A 10,456-nucleotide genomic window follows, 5' to 3' on the forward strand; every position below is an offset into this window, starting at 1 on the left:
ATCCCCTAATCCTAATGCAATAATGGTTAATCCTTTTTTTATCCCAACTTAACCAAATATTTTTTTTGCAATATCATCATTTTCTAAGTACTTCTCTCTCCCACTAACAAAGTGATTCCTTTACAAGAACTTGACTTTGACTTGCCAAGTATAAAAACCTTTAGTGCACTTTTCAAACACAAATGGGGTTGCCATTGTATACAAATGAGTGAATGAGAAGGTCTTTTGACTTGAGTATATCTCAAGGCCAGGTTTTGATAGCTTGGGTTTCCTTGAGACTTTAGAACTTAAAGATGGCAATCACCGCTGGGTCAGGGGGACGTGGTCGTAGGCGGATGAATTCGAGAGGAAGCGCCTGACCATGGATTCTTGAGTACATGGATATGTTGTGTTGACAGGGGCAGCGTGAACCATGTGAAGTTGAATTGCAACTTCGGGTTCTGCTGTTGTTCTTCATGGAACGTCTTCCAGGCCCACTGTCTTCGAATGGGAAGGTAATCAGGGCTGAACCTTAGTGCGCGAGGTGCGTTACAATAGACCTCCCAACCATATGAAGGGTTGCTAAGGAAGGACCATCTGCCAGGCCGGCTGCTCACCCATGAGATTGAATGTGATGGGATGAGCAGTGGCGGCGGGTGGCCGGTGGTATTCGTCGTCGTGGGTTTGGGATGGGTGGTCATGCCGCTAGGTTGTGTGCTTGGCGTCGAGGTACGGGTGAAGGAAATATATGTCGAAGGTGATCAGTGACGTGGGTGATGGGGGGTGATTTTGGAGTTGACAATTGATTAGGATGATGACGGCCAGCTCAAACTCCATGCGGTCCAGAGGATCACACCAATTCAAAGGGTTTGGCAGAGGGTCTACTTCCTCGTGCTAGAATGGTGATAGTGGCAGAATCTCCCCTTCTTCGAGTGGTGGGTTGTGGAGCCAGCGAGACGAGGGTGGAGGGGGTGTGGTGAGGCTGACATCGAGAAAAGGTGGGGGTTTGTCAGATGTGGAGGGTATATCCTAGAATGCTTTATATGTTCCTAAGTTTTAGGGATAGTGAAGGTGGCGAGGGGGGTGTGGGTGATGGGGGTGGAGTGGAAAAGTGAAGGGGGGGAGAAGGTGGGGCACAAAAAAGAGGAAGAGCAGAGGTGCTTGAGGGGGGTGGTGGGGGTGGGAGTTGTGTGTGAGGAGGTGAAAACATGGAGCCTAATGGGGGAGGAGGGGGTGGTGGTGAAGAAGATCATGGGGGTGGAGGAGGCAAGCCACCCTGCTGCCCATCAGTGCCTTCGTCATTATCGTCTGGGGGTAGGGCCAGTTTGCCAACAACAGCCTTAGGATCGTGTGAGTATAGAAAAATTCAATTGCGAGCAACGACAACCTCGGCTTCACTGTACTCATCAAAAGGCAATCTGTGTGTTGTCGAACTGGCATATGCCGGTGGCCTCCATGACTTTGATCTAGATGAAGCAACAGTGGTAGTGAATGATTAAGCTAGGCGCCGAGTAGGGTGGTAGAGGATCATTTAGGAGGGAGAGGTAAGCGTCGTGGGCGACCTACCTACCAGCTATCCAGAGGTACTACAATGCCTAGCTAGAGATGAGGGGGAGATATGGGTAGGGGCGGCATATTGCATCTGGTAAGGATAAATCAATGAGATCAGTAGATTGGTGGGCTGTGGGGTAGCAGGAAAGCCATAGCAAAGTAGTAAACTCCAAACTGTGAGAGTGGCTTGAAGGGGGTGGAAGAGGAGTTCAAAGAGATTGTGAGGGTGTTGGAAGGTGAGAAGCCCCTGGAAGAAAAAATAGGAGATGATAGTTAGGCTATTTATGGGGAGCTTGGATAGAGCATATGTATATTGTGGGCGGGAGAGGGACTCTTCAATATATATATATCATGTTGGAGAAGGTTAAGGCGGATGGCTCGGAATTGTAGATCAAGAAGCCGATAAGGGGTTTGAGGGGGGAATGTTTTATGATCAACACTCCAAGATTTCAACTCTACACACTTTCTTGATAATAAAGATTTGCTACATTACTTCTAAGATGCTCCAAAGACTTGCACCTTTACAATTTCTTAATCTTTTGCCACCCATATTTGTACAAGAGCAAAGATCTTTGACAAATCCCTCACTAAAACAAGAAATCGCTTATATATGATCACTTTGACCACGATCAATGCAAAAGTACTCTCTGTTTTGACTTCTTTAAAAAGTCAACCGGTGAGTAAATTGCCACTTTAACCAAGCAAACAGGGTCCAAATCTTGCAGTTTTTAGGTTGTGGGAATGAGGCAGCATACTATCCAGCCATGATGTCAAAATAGGTTTAGTCCAAAACCCTAACTTTTGTAGAGACAGGGTATCTAGTGAAAAAATGGATGTAGCCCGATAGCTCGGGTGTCCGAATGGTGAGTGGTGCATATGTGATAAGTGTGTTGGTGGGGATGCCGATGCATAGGCATACCATACACATAAGTTCCACCTTGTTGCATTGAATATGGAGGTAAGTTTCCCTTTCCAAACATAGAACATTGATCCCAATCTCCTTGTTGCAAATGAGCTTGAGAGATAAATGTTGTGCCTGCATGAGTAGCGTTAACAAAGGGTTCATAGACTTGTGGTTCTATCAACCATGTCTTGAAACCTTTGGTCCCTTCTAGCTAAAGAATTTTGCATAGAGATCGTCAAAATACTCAAGTTTCCAGTATCATTAAGCATCGGCATTGCATTTCTCCTTGTTGGCATTGTATCCAAATTCTCATAGTCCTAGGACTTCATCATCATTCTCATCAAATTCATCCCTTGTTGGCATTGTATCAAAATTCTCATAGTCCTCTTCATCACCCTTCTCATCAAATTCATCCACAAGGTCACATGCATTAATACTCTCACCGGTGGTGCCAAGTTGGAACTTTTCTTCACTTTCATAGATCCGATCTCCATTGCCGCATTGACCAAATCCTCATTGTCATACATGCCCTCATAAAAAGAATCATGACTACGATGAATATCGTAGTCATAGGCATCACGGTCATCATAGGCATATGCATTGCCACCAGAATTCACACCATCCCAATATCCTTGAGAATCATAAGCATGCACTACCTCTTCCGCATCACCCCCTATGTATACGTGGGATCTTCAAAGCTATGACTCCCCTCATTGAAGTTATAATCTTCAGAGTAACCTTCTTCTTCATAGATGTGAATGCCATTGTTGGTGTCCATGCTATAGCCATTATCGGTGTGTCGGTATAACCATCTTCCTCTCCGTAATCACTAGCAACCTCACTATCATAAGCATCCAAGTATTACCCTGGTTTTTTGGTTGGATGGGTTCTCAAATTCCAAATTACGAGCATTTTAGCTCTATAGAGAGAGGAAATGACGTGTAGAACCCCCATATATGATCACTTTGACCACGATCAATGCAGAAGTACTCTCTGTTTTGACTTCTTTGAAAAGTCAATCGATGAGTAAATTGCCACTTTGACCAAGCAAACAGGGTCCAAATCTTGCAGTTTTTAGGTTGTCGGAATGAGGTAGCAAGAGCATACTATCCAGCCATGATGTCAAAATAGGTTTAGTCCAAAACCTAATTTTTGTAAAAACAGGGTATCTAGTGAAAAAATGGATGTAGCTCGATAGCTCGGGCTGCCCGAATGGTGAGGTCTAAGGCTAGATGGGAAGATTAGGGTGGTATGGGGAACCTGACCCTATTCTCACTTTGCCAAAATAAAGTGTTATTTTTTCTATTAGGCAGACTTTTTGTCTTGTGGATAGACTTGCCAATTGGAGAAGTAAAAGGAGTCCGAATCGAGCACTTGAGGGCTCCAAACGTAGCCCTTGGAGAGTAGAATGAGACTAAGCAAAAACTTTGGAAGCAGTCCTAACCCTCTTGGAATTAGGATTTAGTGCCACAACAGAAAACTATCAAACTTCTCTCCAATTACAATCCGCACTTCCCTTTTGCATTGGCAATGTCTTGGACCTTATTCGAAGGCATGAATCACAACAATTTGTAACTTGGCATCCACATGTAACCTCAAGTGCCTTGCATAAGTGCCCTTTGCAAAAAATTTAGTAGCACCTCATTTGTTTTTGCAATCAAATCTCAATATCAAATCAATTGAAATCAATTGCAATACTAAATTCCATGCTTGCCAAATCCTTGGCCAATAAAATACATCCACAATAGGCGCTAGGAAGTTGATGTGGAGCATTGAAGCTTGCCAATCTTCTGACCAAAGCTCTTCCCACCCTCGTATATAGATCGAAACTAGGCACATGTTGGGGACATTTCTTAACCACTGGTACTTAATCCTCCACCTTACCATTTTTCCAAGGCACTCACGGCAAGGCAAATTCAAGACATACTTCCCCCGGCTTCTCCTCCATATGCCAAGGTACCCTCACACATCCACAGTAGGCACTAGGAAGTTGGTGTAGAGTGTTGAAACTTGCCGATCTCCCGGCGCCAAGCTCTTCCCACCCTCATATCTAGGTTGAAACTAGGCACAAGTTGGGGCCATTTCTTAACCACCACCAGTACCTAATCCTCTACCTTACCACTTTTCCAAGGTACTCACGGGGTGGCAAGGCAGATTCAAGACATACTCCCCCGGCTATATGCCAAGGTACCCTCACACATCCACAATAGGCACTAGGAAGTTGGTGTAGAGCAGTGAAGCTTGTCGATCTCCCAGCACCAAGCTCTTCCCACCCTCATATCTAGGTCAAAACTAGGCACAAGTTGGGTTTGAGACTTACTTTAGATCAACAGCAATCTTAGATATAGATTCGTTGGTCCACGATGTGCACTACTGAGGTAATAAGAAGTTCGTGTAGACTCAATCTGTGTGCTACTACATTACATTGTGCATTACAGCCCTTCACATCAAAGGATCACTCTCACTCTGCAGCCAACAAGCATTGGAAGAGTTGAAAGTGAAGCCAAGCTAGCAAGAGAGGGGGAGGCGAAGGCAACAATAGGCTGCTTATCTGTAGCAAAAATGTGAATGGGCAAGAGTAGTCTTAGTTTCACATATTCAAGCCTATGTTTGTATGCATTGATATGGTGGGAGAGTGGAGGTAGATCAGAAAACTGGTTATTGCTTTCGTAGGCATTGTTTGTGGTGGCTGTTGGAAGACTCCATATCCATCTACAGATAGCTTTGGTGCCCGTCTTGCTGCTGTCCGTGCTTAGCAAACCAGCCAAAATGAGTGCCCTTCTCATCACTACTCAGTCCTCCAGGAAGCCGTGCCAAAAGTCTTCTACCATGCATATGCCTATGGTTATCCACCAGGAGGGTGGTCTGTCGTTGCCAAAGAAGGTCTTCACTGTTGAATCGAACGTAAATTGGATGTTGATCGCCACGATCAAATACATAGAGATGCCACGATCACTGCAAATCGTCTTGAATCACCATGTAATCGGCCTCCACAAGCTTACTTAGGCTTTGGGTGCGCTTATTTATGACGTTGAAATTGCATGTGAGCTGCGATCTTCTGCGCCTGTGATCAGTTGCGCATCATTTGTCTTCCAGCTTCATGAAAAAGAAGGAGGAGTTGCTTGTTGATGATTGTCCCAAAGAATAGCAAAAGATTTGAGTAAAATTTGGTCCCATGGCCATGGAAATTGCACAGAGCAAGAGATTATTGAGGAAAAATATTTGGATTAACATCTCTAATCATGATTAGTGAATTTCTCCCAATTTTGGTTCTCCCATTCAAATTTAAAGTAGCCACCTTAGATTTTGTCTCGAGACACTGACCCATAGCCCCCCCCCCCCAAAAGCTTAGAACAACTAAAAATCAAGAAATTTTCATCATCCCACAATCACCATATCCATTTCTTGATCAAGAAATCAAGAAAATCAAGAAAGTTCAATAAAAACCAAGAAAATGTAAGAAATTTAAAAAAAATCAAAAAAATTAGATAAAGACATGGCTTTGATATCAATGAAAGAGAGAGGCACCCTGAATTTAGCATAATTAGCTTAGAATTAAGGAAAGCATAAAAGATTAGCATAAGATTAGAACAAGAAGAGAAACCAAAGAACTTGTGTAATCTTGATTATCAAAAGATTCATATTACATTGGCCCATATTCACTTATATACTAGGCCACCCTTTCACACTACACTTATTCATGTCTATGGGCATGCCCCCAACCCTAGTCCTAGCCCTTGGCCCCTTTCACATCGCCTTTATCCCTTGGCCTTGGGCCCAAATCGACTTGAGTCCCTTTTAACTTTGTTAAAATGATAAATACATCCATCCCCTAATCCTAATGCAATAATGGTTAATCCTTTTTTTATCCCAGCTTAACCAAATATTTTTTTTACAATATCTTCATTTTCTAAGTACTTCTCTCTCCCACTAACAATCCCCTAAAGTGATTCCTTTACAAGAACTTGACTTTGACTTGCCAAGTATAAAAACCTTTAGTGCACTTTTCAAACACAAATGGGGTTGCCATTGTATACAAATGAGGTGAATGAGAAAGTCTTTTGACTTGAGTATATCTCAAGGCCAGGTTTTGATAGCTTCGGTTTCCTTGAGACTTTAGAACTTAAAGATGGAAATCACCGCTGGGTCAGGGGGACGTGGTCGTAGGCGGATGAATTCACGAGGAAGCGCCTGACCATGGATTCTTGAGTACATGGGTATGTTGTGTTGACAGGGGCGGCGTGAACCATGTGAAGTTGAATTGCAACTTCGGGTTCTGCTGTTGTTCTTCATGGAACGTCTTCCAGGCCCACTGTCTTCGAATGGGAAGGTAATCAGGGCTGAACCTTAGTGCGCGAGGTGCGTTACAATAGACCTCCCAACCATATGAAGGGTTTGCTAAGGAAGGACCATCCGCCAGGCCGGCTGCTCACCCATGAGATTGAATGTGATGGGATGAGCAGTGGCGGCGGGTGGCCGGTGGTATTCACCGTCGTGGGTTTGGGATGGGTGGTCATGCCGCTAGGTTGTGTGTTTGGCGTCGAGGTACGGGTGAAGGAAATATACGTCGAAGGTGATCAGTGACGTGGGTGATGGGGGGTGATTTTGGAGTTGACAATTGATTAGGATGATGACAGCCAGCTCAAACTCCATGCGGTCCAGAGGATCACACCAATTCAAAGGCCAGAGGATCACACCAATTCAAAGGGTTTGGCAGAGGGTCTACTTCCTCGTGCTAGAATGGTGATAGTGGCAGAATCTCCCCTTCTTCGAGTGGTGGGTTGTGGAGCCAGCGACGACGAGGGTGGAGGGGGTGTTGATGATGAAGGGGGTGTGGTGAGGCTGACATCGAGAAAAGGTGGGGGTTTGGCAGATGTGGAGGGTATATCCTAGAATGCTTTGTATGTTCCTAGGTTTAAGGGATAGTGAAGGTGGCGAGGGGGGTGTGGGTGATGGGGGTGGAGTGGGAAAGTGAAGGGGGGGGAAGAAGGTGGGGCACAAAAAAGAGGAAGAGCAGAGGTACTTGAGGGGGGTGGTGGGGGTGGGAGTTGTGTGTGAGGAGGTGAAAACATGGAGCCTAATGGGGGAGGAGGGGGTGGTGGTGAAGAAGATCATGGGGGTGGAGGAGGCAAGCCACCCTGCTGCCCATAAGTGCCTTCGTCATTATCGTCTGGGGGTAGGGCCAATTTGCCAACAACAGCCTTAGGATCGTGTGAGTATAGAAAAAATCAATTGCGAGCAACGACAACCTCGGCTTCACTGTACTCATCAAAAGGCAATGTGTGTTGTCGAACTGGCATATGCCGGTGGCCTCCATGATGAAGCAACAGTGGTAGTGAATGATTAAGCTAGGTGCCGAGTAGGGTGGTAGAGGATCATTTAGGAGGGAGAGGTAAGCGTCGTGGGCGACCTACCTACCAGCTATCCAGAGGTTCTACAATGCCTGGCTAGAGATGAGGGGGAGATATGGGTAGGGGCGGCATATGCCATCTGGTAAGGATAAATGAATGAGATCAATAGATTGGTGGGCTATGGGGTAGCAGGAAAGCCATAGCAAAGTAGTAAACTCCAAACTGTGAGAGTGGCTTGAAGGGGGTGGAAGAGGAGTTCAAAGAGATTGTGAGGGTGTTGGAAGGTGAGAAGCCCCTGGAAGAAAAAATAGGAGATGATAGTTAGGCTATTTATGGGGAGCTTGGATAGAGCATATGTATATTGTGGGCGGGAGAGGGACTCTTCAATATATATATATCATGTTGGAGAAGGTTAAGGCGGATGGCTCGGAACTGTAGATCAAGAAGCCGATAAGGGGTTTGAGGGGGGAATGTTTTATGATCAACACTCCAAGATTTCAACTCTACACACTTTCTTGATAATAAAGATTTGCTACATTACTTCTAAGATGCTCCAAAGACTTGCGCCTTTACAATTTCTTAATCTTTTGCCACCCATATTTGCACAAGACCAAAGATCTTTGACAAATCCCTCACTAAAACAAGAAATCGCTCAAGATTTTCAAGATACATTGATCCTCCTTATCTTGGCTTCACTTGTAGTAGGTTCACCATCATCAAACATTGTGCGCATTTCCTTTCTCTAATCACTCCTATTGAAGAGAAGAGTGTTTGGCAATGTGGCTCATTGATAGACAAGGGTAAAGGGTATTTGATCGCACATATGTATTGAAGAAGAATCATACATAGGCCTTCTTGATCGATATCTATCAAATTGCTGTTAAGGCATACCAAATGCATTTTCCCTACCTTGTTGCATCGGCATCCCCACCAACACACTTGTCTCATATGCACCACTTTGATGCATAGGCATACCATACACATAAGTTCCACCTTGTTGCATTGAATATGGAGGTAAGTTCCCCTTTCCAAACATAGAACTTTGATCCCAATCTCCTTGTTGCAAATGAGCTTGAGAGATAAATGTTGTGCCTGCATGAGTAGCGTTAACAAAGGGTTCATAGACTTGTGGTTCTATCAACCATGTCTTGAAACCTTTGGTCCCTTCTAGCTAAAGAATTTTGTATAGAGATCGTCAAAATACTCAAGTTTTCACTATCATTAAGCATCGGCATTGCATTTCTCCTTGTTGGCATTGTATCCAAATTCTCATAGTCCTAGGACTTCATCATCATTCTCATCAAATTCATCCCTTGTTGGCATTGTATCAAAATTCTCATAGTCCTCTTCATCACCCTTCTCATCAAATTCATCCACAAGGTCACATACATTAATACTCTCACCGGTGGTGCCAAGTTGGAACTTTTCTTCACTTTCATAGATCCGATCTCCATTGCCGCATTGACCAAATCCTCATTGTCATACATGCCCTCATAAAAAGAATCATGACTACGATGAATATCGTAGTCATAGGCATCACGGTCATCATAGGCATATGCATTGCCACCAGAATTCACACCATCCCAATATCCTTGAGAATCCTAAGCATGCACTACCTCTTCCGCATCACCCCCTATGTATACGTGGGATCTTCAAAGCTATGACTCCCCTCATGGAAGTTATAATCTTCAAGGTAACCTTCTTCTTCATAGATGTGAATGCCATTGTTGGTGTCCATGCTATAGCCATTATCGGTGTGTCGGTATAACCATCTTCCTCTCCGTAATCACTAGCAACCTCACTATCATAAGCATCCAAGTATTACCCTGGTTTTTTGGTTGGATGGGTTCTCAAATTCCAAATTACGAGCATTTTAGCTCTATAGAGAGAGGAAATGACGTGTAGAACCCCCATATATGATCACTTTGACCACGATCAATGCAGAAGTACTCTCTGTTTTGACTTCTTTGAAAAGTCAATCGATGAGTAAATTGCCACTTTGACCAAGCAAACAGGGTCCAAATCTTGCAATTTTTAGGTTGTCGGAATGAGGTAGCAAGAGCATACTATCCAGCCATGATGTCAAAATAGGTTTAGTCCAAAACCTAATTTTTGTAAAAACAGGGTATCTAGTGAAAAAATGGATGTAGCCCGATAGCTCGGGGTGCCCGAATGGTGAGGTCTAAGGCTAGATGGGAAGATTAGGGTGGTATGGGGAACCTGACCCTATTCTCACTTTGCCAAAATAAAGTGTTATTTTTTCTATTAGGCAGACTTTTTGTCTTGTGGATAGACTTGCCAATTGGAGAAGTAAAAGGAGTCCGAATCGAGCACTTGAGGGCTCCAAACGTAGCCCTTGGAGAGTAGAATGAGACTAAGCAAAAACTTTGGAAGCAGTCCTAACCCTCTTGGAATTAGGATTTAGTGCCACAACAGAAAACTATCAAACTTCTCTCCAATTACAATCCGCACGTCCCTTTTGCATTGGCAATGTCTTGGACCTTATTCGAAGGCATGAATCACAACAATTTGTAACTTGGCATCCACATGTAACCTCAAGTGCCTTGCATAAGTGCCCTTTGCAAAAAATTTAGTAGCACCTCATTTGTTTTTGCAATCAAATCTCAATTTCAAATCAATTGAAATCAATTGCAATACTAAATTCCATGCT

The sequence above is a fragment of the Cibotium barometz genome, chromosome 3, assembly GCF_041138505.1.
Source record: "Cibotium barometz isolate CiBa-2024 chromosome 3, ASM4113850v1, whole genome shotgun sequence".
Lineage (NCBI taxonomy): Eukaryota > Viridiplantae > Streptophyta > Polypodiopsida > Cyatheales > Cibotiaceae > Cibotium > Cibotium barometz.